The sequence below is a fragment of the Solanum dulcamara genome, chromosome 10 (assembly GCF_947179165.1).
Source record: "Solanum dulcamara chromosome 10, daSolDulc1.2, whole genome shotgun sequence".
Classification (NCBI taxonomy): Eukaryota; Viridiplantae; Streptophyta; class Magnoliopsida; order Solanales; family Solanaceae; genus Solanum; species Solanum dulcamara.
The window spans coordinates 64,651,196-64,674,250 of NC_077246.1; positions in this window are offsets into that span (position 1 = coordinate 64,651,196).

The window sequence follows — 23,055 nt, forward strand, 5'->3', positions numbered from 1 at the left end:
TTTTCTTATATTTATTTATTTTTGTGGTAAACTTTTTTCATATGTAGTGATTTAATTTGTAAAATAATTTTAAATTTATTTTGCTAGATATTTTTAAATATATTTAAATCAACATATTAATATTATATAAATATTTAAAAAAATTTATTTATCTATGTATAATATTGATTGAAATTTTGAATATGTACATTTTAATTTAATAAAAGTGAAAATTTAATTAAAATTTTCAAGATAAATATTTAAAATAATTTCTCTATGAAATAATCTTAATATTGAGAGTATATTGATACTTGTCATTTTTTGTAATTTGACTCTCAAAAATACTTTTTAAAAATGATTAGTCAAACACAATTAGCTTATCAAAATCACTTTTCAAATGAATTAGTCAAACACAAATTGTTTTTATTTAAAAAACAATTTCTCTGAAAAGTTATTATTAAAAAATGCTTCTGAAAATAAGCAATTTTTAACAACAATGAAATAGAAAGAGGATAGTCGTCCCTGAGCCCTTCCACTCTGGCCTTAGAATGTTTTCTCAGACGGCATCTCTCGTCGTCTTCACGGAATTTCTTCATCTGAATGAGAGGAAAAAAAAACTGAATTTAAAATTCCCTAGATAGTGATAGTTGGCTTTGTGAAATCCGATAATCGATTGGCTTTAGAAAGGCGAAAGGCGGCTTGTATCTTCCATTAGAACCCAAAATCGGCAACGAATATGTCTTTTAGACTTTGCTAGAAATGGCCGAACACTAAAAAATCGAAAAAATAGAAAAAAGAAAAATCTTTTTTCTATGGACCCCTTAAGCAAAACTCTAATTTACTCAAACTAATATATGCTGAATTCATCCACAGAATTTGGATTGAAAAAAATATTCGAAATCAGGACAGAAGGTTATATTAAAGTTTTGCTTAGTCAGTGTAAATAAATACTAATTACAGAGATTTTATCAATTTTGTTGTTTGTACTTTATTCAGTGATAAATAAAGTGTGACTGAGCAGATTGTGGTTGATCTGATCACTTTGATGATTAATAAAAAATTACTGAATTATCAAAAGGATAATAATAAGGGATCAAAAAAATCAATCGTTACATTAAAATAGTCAAGTGTACGATATGAAAGAGGATTTATCATTTTCTGAATTAAATTACTTAAAATTTGTTTAAACAATTGTATTTATATAGTCGATCAAATCACATGGCAATTTTAAATTATGCGATTAGTGAATACAAATTAATTAAAAAAATATGAAGTCGAAAGGTCAAACTTTATAAAACAATTTTGAGACTGGCAATGCCATGAGAGCAAATTGGGTCTCTAAAATCCAATATATTCATAAAAAGAATACCATAAGACAGATATATTAAAATTTTTATGGAGTTATACAATATTAAAAATATTAGGAAAATCACTTTAAGTTAGTTTTATATCAATGAATTTGCTCCATCTTTATATAAATATTTATATAGTAGATGCTCAATCGAATTTGATTGTTGGGTTGGATTATTTTGATTTGAGTCTTTTGATATTGTATTATTTAATATTGGTTCAGGACTATACATGACATGAAAATTTGGCTTCTTTTTTCGAGTAAACTATTACTAAAATTACTTTTAAGTTAGTTTCTTTTAATCAATATTATGGAGTAGATTCTCAAGATCGGTTTGATAATCAAGAATCTTTTGATATTATATTATTTAGGGTTGGTTCAAGACTATACATGACATAAAAAATTAAATTATTTTTTCAAATCATTTCTTTTTTTGACGAGTTAAGTGACTTTACTAAATAATTCTACATAATTGAGTGATTACCATAGAGTTTGAAATATATTCTATGATGATATAAATAATGATGCTTAAATAATGCAAAAATAAAACAATCAAGAAAAAGGTTTTATGGATGTGCTCAAACTTTCTTTTACAAATGCATGAACTAAAAAAAATAAATGGCCCATCTAAATTAAAGTAACATGAGATATTTTCTTCTTCAACCTATCCAACAACACTTGATAATTTATAAATTTATTGCATCTTGTTGAACCTATATATAGAGAGAGAGAGACTGTCATATGATTATGCTTTGCCAGTCGCATTAATAGGTGCCTTCAAATAAACTCCTCTGCCACTTTACCGTCCCAACTATGTTGCCTTTCATCTGTCTTCTTTTTGATTTTGTTGCTTCCGCTTCTTTGTTGCATAGGTGATATATCCCTTCCCTAGTCACTCTATCAAAACATATGTCCAGCATATTGCCTTCCTCTCCATCAATTGTATAAGTATTAGTTGGACTAAATTTTTTAGGCACAAATATGAAAGCTTATGGACTTAACTTGCTATTCAAAGCAGGTGATGAAATCTGCTCTTCTTTCATAAGGGTCGTTTTGTTTAGAAACAAGTTATGGAAAAATTAGTAGCATGTGAACTAACTGTACGGAGATTATTAATGCAAAAGATTAATAATATGAAAATTATTATTTATCGTACGTTTAATCTACTGTGTATTAAAGACTGAACATACAATATATAATTTAAACTTATATATATATATGTTTACAATTACAGTTGTACTCTTAAACTTTTGGATGACTTCTCTATCTCATTTGAATTAACTAAGCTGCCTTAAATTTTTTTTTAACTAAACAGCCTCAATTTATTCCTTAACTTATTCTTTTTACCTTATGTTTAAATAACTCAAATAAAGTACCACACGTTACAAAAATTGAATTGAATTAGAAATAAATGTGCCTAAAATAAAGTTTAGTTTAATTAGTTTATATACCCAAACACATATACAACATACGTTATGTTAAACCAAGCACTAACAAATCAGAAGTATACATATAATGGATATATTTTTTATGTAATTAAGTTCAAAGATGTTTAATTGTTTCCCAATTGCAGAATGAATTGCATTGTACAAAAAATTCAGCTTCAAAAATACATATGACAAAATAATTTCAACATGCGACATACTCGTTTTGGTCTCTCCCAAATTTCACAACCCCTTTCCTTCGTTTGCTGGAATAAAGTGCCCTTTAGGTTCCAAACTCTTATATCAAACGTATTCATAAAGTATAATCGTATAAGGTAATTTAATCATGTCATACTCCCATATAGACCTTCAGATAATTTGTAGTATGCAAGTATGAGGGTTCATTATATTACTCAGAAAGTCACCCAACTATGAAAATTATTTATCAAAGCTACGTTTATTTGTTATTATAACAAGAAGGTCACTCAACTTTGTCTATATCACTTCAAAAGTCACCCTATTAAAAAAATTTCAGCAAAATATAACGTGACATTTTATTTAGTTTACATAATTTGTTTATTTTTTGTCAGTCCACATGATTTTAATAATTTAAAACTTAACATAAATGATTGATCCAACCTGACCTTTAACACATAACTCGAATTAACCTTATTCATTCTTAATTAAAATATAATTTCAAGTGGAATTTGATTACTATGTGGTAAAATTCGGAATTATTTGCTATATATGTTTACAGAGACTCATAACTCGAAATCAGCACAACCTAACTAATAAGAACATAAACCATGAAGGCTTATGGTGGAAATATTACTATCGATTCTAAATTTTAATTGTTTTAACGAATTGAAATTATTTCAAAATATTTGATATTTTAGAAAAATAAAAATCCATTTATTATATTATTTTCATGTCTACCCTTATATCGTTCAATTAGTGAAGTATTAATTAAGATAAGGAAATATTGATTCGTGGTTATTTAGAAATATATTTTATGATAAAGACTATTAAATCTCTTTTCTAAAGATAAAGATGCGCAAGAACCTTTAAAAAAGGATAATTAATGTGGATAGGAGGAAGTAACAATTAGTTGATATGAATTAGTTACTCATGTTAGGATAAGAGTGAGGAATTCGACTTCAGTAAGGAATTCCCTACAACAATTCCTCTATGGGTCAAATTTCCAAAGCTTCATATGTCTTGCTGGGGTAAAGATTCATTGAGTAGAATAGCTAGTGTCATAGGAGTTCCAATAAATGCTGATGAATGTACTGCTAAACGAACAAGGATGTCCTATGCTCGAATGTTGATTGAAGTGAATGTTACTCAACCACTGCCTAATAAGATTGTTGTTATGGACCCTCCTGAAAAAGTATTTGAGCAGGAGGTTTTATATGATTGGAAATCTAAGTTCTGCCCTAAATGCTCAATTGTTGGACATGTATGCCCAAACCAAACAATGCAACAACAACCTTTCCAACTCAAGAAGAAGCAAGGCACTAGAAGAGTTGAACAAGAATGGAAACCTACAGGTGTGATCAGGGAACCTGCTCCAGAAATAAAAGAAACTTCAGTGCAGAAACAAGTAGAAGATAAGTCCTCCCAGGGTGCAAAAGGCAAAATGGTTCAGGTGGATATTAATCCAGAGAGAACAATAGCTGAAGTTACTCAAACCTCCACAAGCAGAAATCAGAATGGAGAAGTAATATATAGCCCTGAAATTAACTTTACTGATTTCCCAATTTTGGGATCTTGGTCAAAGAAGAATGCATGGGGAAATACTTCCAGAAGGCTCAGTGAATATGTGCAAGTACCTCCTGATAAAGGAGAACAACCACACAGTGTCTACTGAGTTGACGCATATGGAATGTGAGAGGAATAAATAAGAGGCATAAGTAGAAGGAACTTAAAATCTATTTAAGGAAGAAAGGTATTAAACTAGCTGCTTTAGTAGAAACTAGATTCAAGATTCACAAAGCTCCTAAGATCATTGCAAATATCAATCCTGGATGGCAATTTCTCAATAACTATCAATGTGGAGAGAATGGAAGGATATGGCTGATGTGGGATACAAACTATTATAAAGTGACTCATAGTAGAACTACTGCTCAATCAATCCATTGCATGATTAATAATACCACTGGTACTGTATTTTATTTTGCTACTATTATATGTGCTTTTAACACTAATGAGAAGAGGAAAGAACTTTGGACAAAATTAGCACAAATTGAACAAGGGGTTGATAGACCTTGGATTATAGCTGGAGACTTTAATGTTGTGTTGTATCCAAATAATAGATTATATGGTGCCCTAGTATCCTCAACTGAAACTCAAGACTTCACCAAGTGTCTGCATGAATTACATCTTAATGAACTACCTTAGAAAGGAGATTATTATACTTGATCAAATAAACAGATGGGTACTGATAGAATCTGCAGCAGAATTGACAGGATATTTGTCAATCCAGATTAGATGATGTATTGGGGTCATGTGATTACACAATATAAAGTACCATATATCTCTGATCACTCTCCTATGCTAATTAAAATTGAGGACAACCAATGGGCAGTCAAGCCTCCATTCAGATTCTTCAATATTTGGGCAGATCATAGCAAGTTCATGAAAAATGTAACAGAAGTATGGCACAAACAACTAGCACCAGGAAAAATGTCAAACATTTGGGCAAAGTTGAGAGCCCTAAAGAAGATATTAAAAATTTTAAACAAGGAGGAATATCAAAAAATCTCCATAAGAATAACTGAAGCTAGACTTGAACTAATCCAAACACAGGAGAAGATTAGTCAACAATGCACATATGAACTCCTTAACAAAGAAAGGCAAGCATTGATGAATATTGAGAAATAGAACCTAGTGGAAGAAAGTGCCCTCAAACAAAAATCTAGAGCTAAATGGATAAAGCTTGGAGATAGCAATAACACGTATTTTTCAACAATAATCAAGGAGAGAACTAATAAGAAAATGATGCTAGAACTCACTTCACTCAGTGGAATAAGCCTCAAAACACCAGCAGCTATTAAGGAGGAAGTCACTCAGTTCTATAAAGCTCTTATGGGATCTAGCAGTACAGAATTACAGGCTGTTGATAAGAAGACTATGAGGAGAGGAACTACAATCACATATGAACAAGGAGCTGAATTATGTAGAGATATTACAGATGAAGAAATATGAATTAGCTTCTATTGGGAATGATAAATCACCTGGAGTAGATGGATACAATGCCTATTTTTATAAGAAGACTTGGAGCATCACCAAAGATGAGATACTGATAGCCATCAAAGAGTTCTTTATTTCTGGTAAACTCTATAGACCAGTCAATTGCACTATGGTCACTCTAATCCCAAAAACTGCTAGCCCAATAAATATTAAAGAGTATAGGCCTATAGCTTGCTGCACCATTTTATACAAAATCATTGCTAAAGTACTAGCTACCAGAATGCAGAAAATTATGACATACATCATCAGTGAAGCACAATCAGATTTTATTCCAGGGAGGAAACTTGCAGATAACATCATCCTAGCAAATGAGCTTGTTAAAGCTTACTCTAGGAAACACATCTCTCCAAGGTGTATGATCAAAATAGACCTGCAAAAGGCTTATGATTCTGTGGAATGGTCATTCTTGGAACAATTTCTAAAGAATCTCTGCTTTTCTAGGAAATTCATTGACTGGATCCTTGAATGTTTGCACATTGTGAATTATACAATTTTGGTTAATGGAGAACCCAATCCTCCTTTTAATGCTACAAGAGGACTTAGACAGGGAGACTCCATCTCCCCTTACCTATTTGTTATATCTATGGAGTACTTGAGCAGATGCCTAGATGAAGTTAAAGACAATGGAAGATTCAAGTTTCATCCTAAATGTGCAAGATTGAAAATAAATCATATATGCTTTGCAGATGATTTACTCTTGTTCTGCAGAGGGGATCAACAATCAATAGGGGTTGTATATCAATGTTTCCAAAAGTTCTCCCTAGCTTCTGGACTGCAAGCAAATATGAATAAGAGTTCCATTTATTTTGGTGGAGTCACTAATCAATTAAGGAGACCATACTGCAACAATTCCATTTTAGCTATGGAGAGTTTCCTTTTAAATATTTTGGTTTTTCTTTATCCACTAGAAAATTATCTCTTATGCAATGAACATCTCTAGTGAATAAAATTGTAGCTCGAATTATCTCCTGGACTGCCAAGAAGCTTTCCTATGCAGGAAGAATGCAATTACTTCAATCAGTTCTCTTTGAAACCCAAGCTTACTGGTCCCAACTATTCATTATACCTACAAAAGTCCTTAAATTCATTGAGGCTTATTGCAGGAGCTTCATATGGTCAGGTACCAACACCATCACCAAGAGGGCACTGATAGCATGGGAAAGGATGTGCTTACCCAAATCTGCTGGAGGAATGAGGCTTATCAACATACAACTATAGAATCAAGCTGCTATTGCTAAGACCTGATGGGATCTTGCTCATAAAACTAATAAGTTATGAATTAGATGGATCCATTCTTATTATATAAAATTCCATACTGTCTTTAATGTTTCTATACCTCAACAGGCTTCATGGTGGTTAGGAAGATACTTGCTGCTAGAGTGATATTAGAACAGGTACATACTCAAAGAGAATCACCAATTATTGCTAACTTTTATGTGAACTTGCTAGGGAATAGACCAACAGTTCCCTGGAAAAGTATGATATTTAACAACAATGCAAGACTAAAGGCTATTGTTACAATGTGGATCATGTTGCAGAACAAACTCCCAACTACAGATAGATTAACCTCCTGGGAATGGATGTCAACCAACAATGCAAACTCTGTCAGCAAGTTTTGGAGAATAGAGATCATCTTTTTACCCAATGTGAATTTACTAGAGCTATTTGGAAGAGACTCCTTACCTAGATTAAATGGCCACTCTTTCAAGCTGATACATGAGATATGCATTTGGAATGGACTCTGAAACAATCTAAAGGCAAGTCTCACAATGCGCAGCTCTTCAAATTAATGTATGTCGAGTGCTCTTATGCAATATGGATGGAAAGAAATCAGAGAACATTTGAAGACAAAAGAAGAAACTATGAAGAGATAACTAAAGAAATAGCATATATGTGCAGTTTGAGAGCTCCTTTGATGATTAGTACTCGACTACAACAATTTCTCCTCTTCTGAAGTTAGTTGTATCTTTGAGGGCTTAGTTGAGTTTTTTTTCTTTTGCTGTATAACAAACTGTGATGTAGTTTGTTATGATTATGTAAATATCTCTTGGTGATTAATAAAAAGTATTAGTTACCAAAAAAAAGGGTGAGATTTGTAACAAGAAGAAAATTGATCTTCTTGGTGAGTTGTTAGAACAGTTAGAGTTAATTGTTGAGTTAGAATATTAGAGTTAATTAGTCCTTTATATTATTGAATTGTAATCTGAAACTACTCTAAAAGTTGGTAAAGTTTGGTTGCTGAAATCATACGCATTGTAGGTCCTAGCTTATTCCCCTTAATTAGCAAGAAAGTTTTTCATGATAAAACTTGTATTCTTTACTTTATTATTTCCAGTTCAACATACAGAACCTGGTTTATTGCACGAGTAGTTGGTACTATCTCTTTCAATAATATTAAGAAAATGCAAAAAAAAAATCACTCTTACTTGTTCACTTTAACATATCAAAATAAAAACATTTTATTTTCTTATTTATCCTTTACTTTAACTACTCATTCTCTAAATCATTTCATAAGTACATTAAATTATTCACCAATTAATATGAGTATAACTTGATAAATGTCATACAAAAGAATGCAACAGTAAGAATCAAATCTTGTACACAAATTAAAGCTATATATAATAAAAACTATTGAAATTGTCTCTGTTTATTTTTTGTTATCGTATTATTAATCTATATTTAAGTCAACTTGAAAACGTAACAAAAATATTCTCGACAAGATACGAATAAAATATGTTAATGTACACTGATATTTTATTGGGATTTGAAAATTTAAAATGTTGTTTTTTTAATTTTAAGTCGTTTTACATTGGTATAATTAAATTATACAATTATAAATGGAGTATTAATTATATTGTGTGCCTCCTTGTTGCATGTAAATCAACAACATATCTTTTGTCTAGTTTTAAACTTGTTGATCAAAGTTAGGTTATGAAAATAAAATCTAATTTACTAACTAAACATAAAGTCATAGGTAAATATCAACTAATTAACTATATCTCAATCTGAAAGAGTCTAGGGAATCGTTCTCTTTCTTCTCCCCAATAACATACATCTCACACCTTTGGATCACTATAGGCTATAGCTATTAAAAGAATGAAAAATCTTATAATTACAACCACATAATATCATGTATGCATAGTTAGTTGAAGGTCTTCGTAGTGACAGTGAATAATAATAGTGACAACCATGGAGCAGGTGGTGTGGCCTAGGGAAAATATGTATGAAAAAATTATTGTTTTTAGATATCAAGGGTAGAATTGTAATTTTATAATATATTTTTAAGAGTAATGGCACAGATCTTATAGTGCATCACATAGACGTATTTAGAAATTAGAAACAAGGCTTAAGTCAGCGACGGTCATTCAAAGTTTTTCACATATTTTACTTAAATACCTCAAATAAAAATAGTACTTATTAAATATCTAAATTATGTAAAACGGACCTATTAAATACATCATGCTGATATGACACAAAAAGTGACCTGCACTTTCTGTTAGGATTGCTCTAAAAATCTATTTTATATTTTTAAATAATTTTTTTCCTTTCTTCTTCTTTTTTATTTATTTTTATTTCAAATAATCTTTTCCCCTTTTTTCTTTTCTTTTAGATGGTTTGTCTTATAAAAAAAAATTGCGAATTTTTCTCATTATTATTTTTTTAAAAACAACCTTTTTCTCTTACCTCTCTCATTCAAAATTGTTGCCACCACTTTACCACCACAAATCCACCACTAGATTTTTTTTTACCAAATTTCCTCATTCTTTTTAAAAAAAAAATCTTCTTATCATTGTATTAATTATTCAAGTAGAATTACCTTTCGCCCTTTTTTGTCGAAAAAAATGGAGATCATCATCTATGTTTTTCTTGCCGAAAAAATTAGAGACCGCCATTCATGTCTTCTTTGCCGGAAAAAATAGAGATCACTATCTAAAGTTTATATTTTCTCTCTCCCTCTTCACCTCCCCCAACACGAACCCTATCCCTTACCTACACCCTCTCATCCCCAACAAAACGAAGAAGAAACAGAAAAAAAAAAACCTTGAAATTGAAATTAAAAAGGAAGAGCAGATTTTTTTAAAAAAAATACTACAAATTTAAACTTGGAATAAGAAAGAAGATATAAATGAAAACAAAATAGTGAATTCATATTTAGTACTATATGTTAAAACCTTCATTTTTTCTAAATGGAGAATAAAAATGGTGGACAAGGTCAGGAAATTAGAAGAAAGGGGAGGTTTGCGGGGGCGGGGGGGGGGGGGGGTGTAAGTGGAATTTTTTTTCTTTTTTGGTTGAAATTCTATTCTTTTTAATTTTATACTTTTTTATATTTACAATTTATTTTTATGATTATTTTAAATTAAAATGACACGTGTTTTCGGTTGATTTGTTATTTTGCCATGTCATTCGCGTGTCTATTACACACACTTTTTTTTTACTAGGTGTCAAGAAAATGTTTGATAGGTATTTATTTGTTAAGAATGGGGTGTCTAATAGGAAAAAGAGTCGGTTGAAGTGTCTAAGTGAAATATGCGGACAATTTTAAAGGGCCGCATATTTCGCTTAGACACTTCAACTAGGACTTGTACGTACCTATTATATTGAACACCACTGCCGCTTAAAAATGATATCAATTTGACATTTTTTTGACAATTAGCCAAAAATATAAGAAGTGTGTAATATACTCGCGATGACATGACGGTGACATGGCAAAGTGATAAATCAAATAACGTCATGTGGCATTTGAATTCAAAAATTTATTTAAAAAATGAAAGTCTAAAAAATAACTATTTTAGCCTATTTAACTAATTAAAGAAAAAAATATTTTCTAAAAAAATCACCCACCCACCAACGACAACCCACCCTCTCCCTCTTCATTCATCCCAGGCCAACTGTAACATCCCCAACAAAACAACCCTCCCTCAATCTATTTTTCAACTTTAACCTTCTTCTCCGTCTAGTTTTGGTGAGAAAGATGAATAAAATTTCGTCGGAAAATTATAAACTCCCATCAATATTGTCGGGAAAAATTTAGTTACGGTGAAAACTTTTTTGAGTTCCATAGTTGATTTTCTTAACTTTGGTTGAAGAATTCCTCGTTTCTTTTTAACTATCAATTTTAATTAATTGATTTGATATTTTATTGTTAGATTATATTGATATAAGTGTATGTTGTGATTAAACTTGTGGGAAAAAAATATTTCACCGGTAAAAATTATACTACTCAAATTTGTTTTTTCTTTTATTTGGAGAGATAACAAAGGAGTTCTGTTTAGTTTAAGAATATAATTGATAGATTTTATAGCTATTGTAATAGCAGTGGCAAACAACTTGATGATGGGTAGTGATACAGTTAAGAAAGGAGAAGAAGATGAAAAAATGTCAAAAAATTATATTAAAAACCACTGATTACAAAGGTAATGGAGTTTTTTCATATGAAGATGGCAGTGGGAAGGGATGGAGAGAGGTGGCTAAAGAAAAGAGAGAGAAGAGAAGGGTGGATGGTGGTGGAGGCGACATTGACGCCGGCGGCAATGGCGGAAATAATGGTGGTGGTATTGGAAAATATTATGACTAGAAGAAAGAAGAAGAAAGAGATACAAAAATAGCTAAAAATTATACCACTCACGCGTTCAATTTAGGTGCATTACGACTTTCATGTCATGTCAGGGAAAAGTGTTTAATCATTTTGAATAATGAAAGTGTTCAATAGGTACAAGTCTTAGTTAAGATATTCAAATAAAATATCTAAATAACTTTAAATGTTTGTCAATGACTTAAGCTTAGAAACAATGATCAAGCACAAAAAGTAATGTCTATTATATTATTATTTAATAAAATATACACAATTACTAAATTGGTCAAACACAAAACTGATGTGCATTATAAAATACATTAGGTAAAACGTTTGGTGGATAAAAGATTTCCCTCGAAGGAAGAGTATATACAATGAAATTGACTACAAATTCAGAAAGGTAAAATTATGTATTAAACCTAAGATTGTTTAATCATTGTTTAATGATGAGGTGATTGTTTCCTTAGAAACGATTTCTTCTACAGATTGCTTACCCAAATGAAAACGACGTCTAAAGTTTAGAATGTTTGAAGAGAAAGAAAGTTAGAAAAACCTAATCCCTACCGATAGCCTTTTCTTTAATAATAACTAACTACTACTAAATAAAATACATTCTTAGATATTTATTTGTATAATTTAATTGGTGTTATAGTGACTAATGCAATAGTGATAGTTGGTAGTTGTGATTGTAAAGTTAGTTGATGTTAGTAGTTGGCGATATTGATGGTGATGGCCAAAGAATATATGGTGCTTGACGATGTATTGATGTTAGTTGACACCAGTACTAGTTATGATGGTGGAGATGATTGATAGTAGGGATTGACTGCAATGGTGATAGATGATTGATAGTAATTGTGGAGGTAGTAGCAATGATGACATTGGTGGTAGCCGTGGATATAATTATAATGATAGAGATGGTCGGTAAGGTAGCTATTAACTGTAGTGGTTGGCAGCGGTGGTTGTCAATAGTGATTGTGATGAAAGAGGTGGTTCATGGCCGTGTTTGGCTGCTGGTGATGCTAATGTTGATCGACAATGGTAGTGGTGATGGTTATAGTGGATATAATTATAATGGAAATGGTAGGTGTGGTAGCGACTGACAATAGTAATTGACAGCAGTGGTGGTTGTAATAACAGATCAGAGGTGGTTGGTGGTGATTGTGGTTAGCGATGGTAATAATAGTTGTGGGTATGATGACAGAGTTTAGTGGTGATGGCTAATGATTGTGGATAGAGTGTAGTGATATTATTCATACAAAAATACCACTTAACGATATTAAGACATTGTTCAAGATCTTAGGTCGCTTGGTAGTTGGTTTGAGTTATGCAGATATTGATGATGTAGAGATTAATTATGAGAGACTTTATGTATTTTTTTATGTGGGTATTAGTTATATTCCACATTCTATCTTGCATAAAATAATGTATAGATTGTGCGCCCTATAACTTATACATGTATTAGTTATTATGAGTTTCTAAATTGTCAACCAAATATCGTATTAATATTATACATGAATAACCTATTTCCTCTTTACCTACAAATGTCGTATAAGTTATACATAAATTAATACACAAATAACTTGTTTCTTATCCAGCTACCAAACGATCCCTTGATTATTAAAACCTAGAGCATGTTTGGATTGAGTTATTTTATGTGCTTGTAAGTCAAAACAGCTTTTAAGCATTTTTGTAGTATTTGATAAATAAAAAATATTTGCAATACACTTGTTTTTAAGCCAAACTAACAAAAATACGTACATATTGCGTTAATAATAATGGGGGGAGGTGGTTTTGATTTGTTAAATAGTTGTTGTAGTTTGAGTCCTCGAATCAAAATTCATAAATTAGAATTTCTAACTTTTGACTTATAAGTCATAACCCAAATACCAATTCAAACAGGCCCTTATTTAGATCAAATAAGTATTTAAATCTTAATGAAAACAAATGCATTAATGACCTAAAATCTGAAGCATTCAGATTCAAACTCATTCCTCTATTAATTACAAACAAAAGAGGCCTAGAATTACAAAATGGAAAGTCAAACTCAAAGTCTATACAACTCACCATATATTTATATTGCAAAATCTAAAAACTAAAATAGTAAAATACAAATACAAAGTTATATTATATTTATAAAATATGTAAATAACAACTAATATATTTTAACCAACGGTACAAGCAAATTTTTACTTGAAGCCAAATTTGAATTATAAATCATCAAACTTTTACTAAAATTTGAAAGCATCGGACCAATAAAATAACAATAGATATCATATACAACTAAAATTGTATCAACCAACAATCCAATACGAAAATTCTCTCTGTGACAAACATTACTAACAATTAAAAACATTGGATAGTTCGTAATAAATAAATATTATTAGAATAATTCAATTATAATTTGAGACTAGTTAGCACCGTTATATTTATGTTAACATTTTCGTTTTAGAATATAGATTTTTAAAAATCATTAAAAAAAAAGTTTTAGAGAAGGTGTGTTGACCCGAGCCACGACCTATTAGGCTGGGCTGGTCATTTCAAGGCCTGTGGTCGTAGTGGGCCGACCCAACTCACCGCTAAATTTCAAAATGGGATAATTACGCCACTTGACTATTCGGTAAAAATAATTATCAAAAAATGGTTATTCGTTGTATAGGCATGTATAGTCAGTGTATACTTCATGTATAGTCAAGCTATATTCAATTTTTGAGTGTATCATAATGTTTATTCAGTGTATAGCTCATGTATAAGTAATTTATATTGTATAGTCAATGTATATTTTCTATGACTTTTGACAAGCTATATTATATAGTCACTGTATATTTTCTATGATTTTAGCTATTTTTTAAATAAAATATAATTATATTTATTATGAACTAATTAGTTTATTATATGTATTTGAAATTGTCTCTTTCAAAATCTACATAAGCTAAGCCCAATTAAATCCCGTCCACTCATATTGATAGTTCTAATTAAAATGACTGACACTTATTATTAAATCGAAAATAAAGTCATATTTTTTTCAAAAAATAAAAGAAAAAACCATCCAAGGAAAAAAAATTAAATTGCAATTTTATTTGGGATCTGAAACGGATCTCTTGCAGAATGAAGCAATACAAAAAAAAAAACGCCACCAGCATCCTCAGATTCGAAACAAAGCTCTCTCGCTAGTATCTCTCTCTACTGTTCATCCAACACACTTTCACAATATCAGTTCTGCCGGAATGGCTTTAGCGCCGCCGGTGGAGCTCCCCAGACCACCAGAACAAGCCTCATCCTCTAATCCAGCTAATACCACTTTGAATCTGCAAAAATATACTGAAAATGCAAATTCAAGTGAGGTTGGATTGATTCAAAATGCACAATATTTCCCCAATCAAATTGGGAGCAATCATCAGGCGATTATGCGAGAATTGCATCTGAGTCGCCTGAACTGCGCCTCCAAAATCGAACAACTTCAGGCGAGATTCGAGACATGGCAGTCACTGAAAGAAGCCGCTCACAGTCGCCGCCATCGCGCCTTCATATTCGAAGCGGCTCCGGCGAGATTCGAGCGATCGGACCTACTGGGGTTTGCTCACAAGATCATGGCGCAGCTGTAGGAACAATCTTCATCGGAGAAATCATCGCCGGTGAAGAAAGTGGTGTCGGCGCAGGAGCTCATGCGAACCAATTTAAACAAAATTAATACCAAAATGTTCCTCAGTTTGATGCGCCTCTCCTAAGCTCAGAGCGCCACTTCGAATCACCTCCATTGGATTCGAATATCCCTTGGACCTCTGAGAACAGTAGGAGCCACGAAATTGCAGGTTCAGCAGGTCAATTTTCAAAAAATATTAATTTGCAAGACCAAGTACAGCAACAATTGAATGGAATACAACCGTGTGATCACTATGATCATGCTCCAGCATAAATTCAAGAAATTCAAGGTACGGAGAAGCAATGTAACAGTAAGTCGTCAACAGAAATTCGAGGTAAGTCTTCTCAGCTCACTAATTTCTCTCAATCTGAACAATTTCATCATGTTAACAAGAATGTTGATGCTCAAATACCTGTGAATACACTTGAACAAAGGGCTTATGGTTCTACTGCTAGGAATAATATTATAGCTATGACCAATGACAATAGAAATGATCAGAATGATAGAACTCAAACTCCCTTAGTTGTCAATCAAAGTGTTCATGAAAAGAATCAGTCGCAAGGAATTCAAAACAAGGAAACTGTTAAGGATCCTAACAATAGGAAACATGTTGATCAGGCCAACATCGAAACTAGTGTAGAAACTATTGAAAAATCCACCGGAATCGCTATTCCGGTGAATGCCCAAAATAATTAGCAATCCCAAAACGACCCACATACCATTACGAATGACAAAAATCAAAAATCCCAATTTTTAGGCACCCGAACTCAAATTCTAAAATTCCAACTTGCACAAATAGGGCCGAAAACAGTCTTCTCGTGCCCGAATCTATTTTGGTTGATCGTATCACCACCCCGAGCAATCCTAGCACGTCCACTAATCCCAAACGTACCAACCATCCTCCCGTTTCAGAATTCCCTCCCATCTCATCCAATTTCCAAAAATTCGACTCAAAAAACTCTAAAAATCTGTAGTGTCCTTAACCCCCAGCGCGCTACCTCCTAAGACTAAGCCCCTCTACCAACCAACCCACCATCACAAACCACCCTCCACCCCCTATAGCAAAGCAATCCATGGCTACAAGACTAAGAGCCAAACAAGCTGAGCCTACAACCAGAATTGATCTAACACCCCCAAAAAGGGTGACAAAATAAGGTTGTCCGGCTATCATGTTTAAGAGAGAAGACTACATGATTAAGATGGCTGAATCATGTAAGTATACTCTCATAGGCAAGTTTTACAGCCCAATGCCAAAGCTGGAGGTAATACGAAAAAAGTTCATTACTCAAACTGAACTTAGGTCGCGAGTGGAATTCGGCGACATTTTTGCCAAGGTTAAGAAATATGAAGAATTGGTGAAAAGTGCCGAAGAAAATCTGATAATATCCAATAATGAAGAAAACAGGATGCAATTGCATGCTCTCAACGCCGAATACACCAGATTTCTTAAAATTGAAGAGAACATTCTGAAACAAAAAACTCAACTACATTGGTTCAAGGATGGAGACGCTAACACCAAGTATTTCCATGCTTTAATTCGTGGAAGGAGAAGGCGACTGTTCATTCACAAGGTTACTAACGAAAAGGGGGATTTGATTCAAGGCGACGAACACATTGCTAGAGCAACTTGTGATCATTTTCAGAAAATATTCACAGGTGATGAGTCTCCGATTTTGGAGAACATCTTGAATTACGTTCCTAGAATGATCACAGATACTCAGAATGAAAGCCTTTAAGCCACGCCTACCATTGAGGAGTTAAAACAGGTGATCTTCTCCATGAATCCTAACTCTGCATCCGGTCTGGATGGCATGAATGGGAAATTTTTCCAAGCTTGCTAGAAAATTATTTCGGAGGACCTACTTACAGTGGTTAACTCTTTCTTCTGTGGCCATGCTATACATAAGTGTTTTTCTCATGCCTGTTTAATGTTGCTCCCAAAGGTAGATCACCCCAACACGCTCTCTGACTATAGACCCATTAGTCTTACTAACTTTACTAATAAGATAATATCAAAACTCATTTGCCTCAGGCTTTCTCCCATTCTCCTCGGTCTTATTTCTCCTAATCAGTCCGGGTTTGTAAAAGGAAGAAGCATCTCAAAAAATATCATGCTAGTACAGGAGATTATCCATGATATCCGGAAGCCTGTTATTGGTGAGAATGTGGTTATCAAGTTAGACATGGCCAAAGCATATGATAGAGTCTCCTGGTCCTATACTTGTCTGGTAATGAGAAGAATGAGCTTCGGTGAGACCTTTATTGATATGATTTGGCGAATCATGTCTAATAACTGGTACTCCGTTCTCGTTAATGGGTCTAGACATGGTTTTTTTCACTCCACTAGAGGGCTCAAACAGGGTGACCCTCTTGCTCCCGCCTTATTCATTTTAGGAGCGGAGGTGCTGTCCCGAATGCTGAATAGTCTTCAAACTTACCACTTCTACCAGGGTTTTCATATGGAGAAAAGAGGCCCACAGATTAATCATTTGAGTTTTGCGGATGACGTTATCATCTTTACCTCCGGAAGGAGGGAAACTCTTCAGATTATCATGAAGACCTTGACTCTATATGAACAGACATTGGGGCAAATTATAAACAAGAATAAGAGCCACTTCATGATGCATTCCAATGCACTCCAAGACAATGTGGATATGGTAAAACAGGTTACGGATTTCACTCAGAAGCATAGTCCCATCACCTACTTAGTATGCCCTCTCTACATTGGTAGGCAGAGAGTCATGTACTACATGAACATGGTTTCTAAGGTTGTCATCAGAATTAGAGGGTGGCATTCCAAAATCCTCAGCTACGGAGGTAGAGCTACACTTGTAAGATATGTACTTCAGTTGCTCCCCATTCACCTCCTTTCAGCCATTACTCCTCCCAGTACTACTCTCAAGCAGATTGAGAGAGTTACCGCTGATTTTTTCTAGGGGTGGAAGGATAACAAGAAAAAATACCATTGGTCTTCATGGAAAAACCTGTGTTATCCTTATGATGAAGGAGGTATTGGGTTGAAGAGAACTACAAATGTCTGCAAATCTCTCTAGTTCAAGCAGTGGTGGATATTTAGAGCTAAATAGACGTTGTGGGGTGATTTTCTTAGAGCCAAATACTGTCAAAGAGCCAACCCCATCACCAAAAAATTCCATTCTGGGCAGTCGCGTGTGTAGAAACATATGATGCATAACAAACACACTGCTGAACCCCACATTCAATGGAGGCTACACTCGGGTTCGTGTTATTTCTGGTGGGACGATTGGCTAGGTGTCGGACCATTAGCGAACTATAGATAGGAGCTGGGAAGAGCGAACAATGCTAGGGTGGCTGATTTTCTTATAGATGGGCAGTGGAACATCGACATGCTAAATCAGTTGGCTCCAGCGCAGCTCATTACTCTCATAAATCTACCACACTACAAACGCAAGAAAACAAACCGGATCAGGCCATTTGAAAGTTGAATACCAATGGAAGCTTCACCTGTTCTTCGGCATGGAAGCTTGTGAGGAAACACAAGACCAAGACACTCTCCGACCACTATACTTGGCACAAAAACATACCCTTTAAATGCTCTTTTTTGCTGTGGAGGGCTTTTAGAGGCAAGCTGCCCACGGAGGAAAAGATCACTGCATTCGGCCATGTTTCCACTCCATGTTATTGCTGCCACAGCTCAGGTCCGGACACCATAGAACACATTTTCAGCACTGGCCACTTCGCTAGGAATATTTGGCGCTACTTCTCAGATTCCCTAGGCATAAGACATGAAGTCATGCCCCTCAAACCCCTTATTATGAGCTGGTGGCTTCGCAAGTACCGCACAGAAGCTCACAAACTTATCCTTCACTCCACCCTAATATTTATATGTTGGAATTTGTGGAAGAATAGATGCGCGAGCAAATATGGGGGGAAGAGTTCTAGCTTGGCGAGAGTGAAATTTGCAGTTTTCAAGGACATCTCTAATCTTCTTAGAGTCGCATACCCCTATATCCATTGGCCTTCGAACTGGATCCACACTATCTCCTGCATAGATAAGTGTAGTCATGAGATGAAGATTACCCAAGTCTCATGAACATTTTTTTTGAAATACGGAATGATATGAATAAGGGAGAAACTCCATGAAAGGAAAATTAATGATTCATATAAATCGCTTAGTGGGAAATGTCCTGAAGAAATCCAACGAGTAACTAATAATCCTGTTATACAGAAAAAAGTAACTATTATGCCCTTTTCTGACGAATCATATAGTTTTACAATTTCATCGACAAGGTTATCAAATGAATTGTAATTACAATTGAAACGATCGAAAAGGAAATGTGAGCTATTAATGTGGGTATCTCCGTTTCCAGAGTGGGGTCCGCAGCTCAAATAAAAGCCATGAAACAAGTAGCTGGTAAATTAAAATTAGAACTAGCGCAATTCGCAGAATTAGAAGCCTTTGCACAATTTGCTTTTGATCTCGATTGAATTACAATTAAACTCGGCCCAATCTTTTACTAAAAGGATTGAGCCGAATACAACTAAGATTCTATTGCATATATTTTGATCAAGATTTAGAAAATTCATGATTTATTTGAGAAAAAATTATAAAATAAATAAAATCAAGGTGTTTGATTTCATGCTCCTGAAGATAGGAATCAAACAGTCGATGGACAACAGGTGAATATTCATGTACTACCCCTTGTTAGTCCCGAGGGACGGAGGAGGCTAGGTTAGCCGAAAGATTAAGCCACAACTCGGTTTCGTTAAGCTAAACACTGACGGTAGCGCGTTGGGTAATTCGGGGGCAATTGGGGGGGTGGCATTGTAAGAGATCATATGGGTAAATTCCTCTTCGCTTACGCCATACCACTAGGGGAGGAAACCAACAATCAAGCTGAACTAGAGGCGGCTACTTATGGGCTTAGATGGTGCATTCAACAGGGCTTCCAACATGTTATCCTAGAAGTTGACTCAGAGTTACTCACTAAATGGATCAATCACCAGACGAAACCTCCGTGGAGCCTTCACCAGGTAACTCATGACCTTGTTGATATTTCCAAATTATTTGCCTTCTTTTCTTGCAGGCATGTATACAGGGAGGCAAACTTCACTGCGGATGCTCTCTCCAAGCACAGTCACACTCTTACCATTCCAGGCCACTACACTACCCTCCAGCAGCTACCTCGTGGTATTCGAGGATACTACATGCTAGATAGAGTCGGCCTACCTAGCTTCAGGCGGAGGAAGACCAAACGGATTAAGAAGCTTCCATGATCTACTACTTTGTGTTACATCCTTGGATTGATCACCCAATTGCAGTGTTTGTGATTCTCCATGTTATAATTTTAGCCATGTTTTTTGATGATCCTCATTTACGCTAAAATTTTGTTGTATATATAGCTTTTATGAGGATTCATCTCCTTTTTTCTTTAGATTTTCCCTTTACTATGTAAAGGGAGAGTCTCCCTTATTTATGTTTTCCCAGTTTCTTTGTATCGAGAGGAGTCCTCTCCTTTAGGTGCATAGTTTCTAGGATTCTTTTTTGTGTGCTTGTATCGGGGATGAGCTGGTTGACCTTAGTAGGAAGATCGGCTTATGGGCCACTATAGGATTGGAAGTTAGGTTTATGCCCCCCTCCGTGTATTTTTCTGTTTTTTATGTATAATACAGCTTGGGGGTGAGCGCCTCAACCTCTGGCCGCGCACGAGAGGTGGGAGCCTCGTGTATGGTCTGTTCCCCCAAAAAAAAAAAAAAGCAGCAATACAAAACTTTGATTAGAATGCAACACAACTGTACTTACTGTTTTGTTCCATGTAAACATGGCCAATTAATAATAGCAGATGAAGGAATCGAAATTTCTTTTTAGTTTTATATTCTATTTTTTCTGCTGCAGATTTGGAAATCGAAATTTCTTTTCATTTTAAATTCTACTTTTCTGTTTCAGATTTCGAAATCTTTCTCTCTTTTTTTTTTCAGTGTCCGATATTTGTATTTTTGATCCGACTAATTCAAATTCGTGCCACATAAGACTCATTTGAAAAGAAACAATAATATGCCTAGTGAAATTCCACAAGTGGAGTTTGAGTAGGATAGAATATACGTAAACCTTTTCATTATCTCGTGTAGATAAAGATGTTGTTTCCGAAAAACTCTCAGCTTAACTATAGCAAATCCAGATTACAAAAAAAGAGAATGAAGAAAATATAGCAGGTAACAAGGAGACAGGGTAGAGTCTTCCCAAAAGAGAGCAAATACATCAACCCATTTGAGAAGAAAGTGCTCTCTAATACGGATATTTTTCGTATACACAAACTCTAGACCTCTGATTAAGAGTAAAGAGATTCTATCATTTTCACCACAACTCTTATTAGTCAAGATTTGAAAATCGAATTTATAAAAGACTAAGAGGTCGTTTGGATAGACTTATTTTAAATATTTTTAAGTCAAAATAATTTTTAAATACTTTTATAGTGTTTAAATAAAATAAAATAAAAAGTATTTTAAAGTATTAAATTTAAAGCCAAAATCATGAAAATAAGTCAAAAATCATATGTTAGATATTTTAACTTGATCCAAACAAACTTTAAAGAATCAAAATTTCTTTTGATTTTTTATTCTATTTTTTCTGTTAGTGTCCGATATTGTATCTGAGATTCGATTAATCTAAATTGGTGTTGTGTAAAACTCATTTGTAGATGAAGTATTCTCTAATAACATATATTTTCATGTTCGAAAATTCAAAACCTCATATTAAGTGCAAGGAAATTCTATTCTTTCAACCGTAATTTTTATCGATCCAAATCTAAAAATCGAAAATATAGCAAACTAAGGAATGGAATTTTTTTAAAAATTTTATATTCTATTTTCTCTGCTCCACCAGATTTGAAACTCACAGAAAACCCGCTCTTTAACGGCTACTTCATTTCATTATAATAAAATCCAAATTGGCACCGACCACTAACCTTTCCAGCCTAGCTTTCTTCATATTTCACATTCTTGAAAAAAGAGAAATTGACAAAAATAGTCCTTTAGATTTAAGGATACGTTCAAAATAGTTCCTTAGATATGCGGTTGAACAATTTTGAGTATTTAAGTTAGTCAAAAATTATATTTTTTGTTAAATATTTAACAATTTATGTTTCGTTGTATTTGATAGAAACAGTGAGGAAAAAAGAATTAACCATAAATATCAAGAAAATCTCATCAAATTCTAAAATATGCAATAAAATAAACTCAACCAGACTCTAGAAATAAACCTAAAACAAATAAGAAAATATAAAAAAATTATGTCTCTAAATATGAGTTCTAGCTTATTTCCTTTTTCATAATTTCTGTCAAATCTAATATACAAAGTTCAATAAATATATGATGGAGAGTAAAAATATTAAGTTTTAATCCTCCGTCTCAATATATGTGTCACAATTGAAATTTTAAGAGTCAGCTAAATATTTTTAACCAAAATTTCTTTATATATATTTTAAATATTTTAAATTGTTAATAATTTTGATTTAACAAAATCTATAAATAAATCAAAAACAATGAAAAAATACAAAAAAGTTATGTCTCTAAATATGAGTTCTAGCTAATTTCCTTTTTCATAATTTCTGTCAAATCTAACATACAAAGTTCAATTAATATATGATGGAGAGTAAAAATGTTAAACTTCTAATCCTCTGTATCAATATATGTGGCACATTTGAAATTTTGAGAGTCAGCCAAATTTTTTCTTTAATCAAAATTTCTTTATATATCTTTTAAATATTTCAACTTGTTAATAATTGTGATTTATAATTCTTTGTACGTAGTTTTTAAATATATAATTACAAAAACTTAAAGCTTTTATATTCGAATT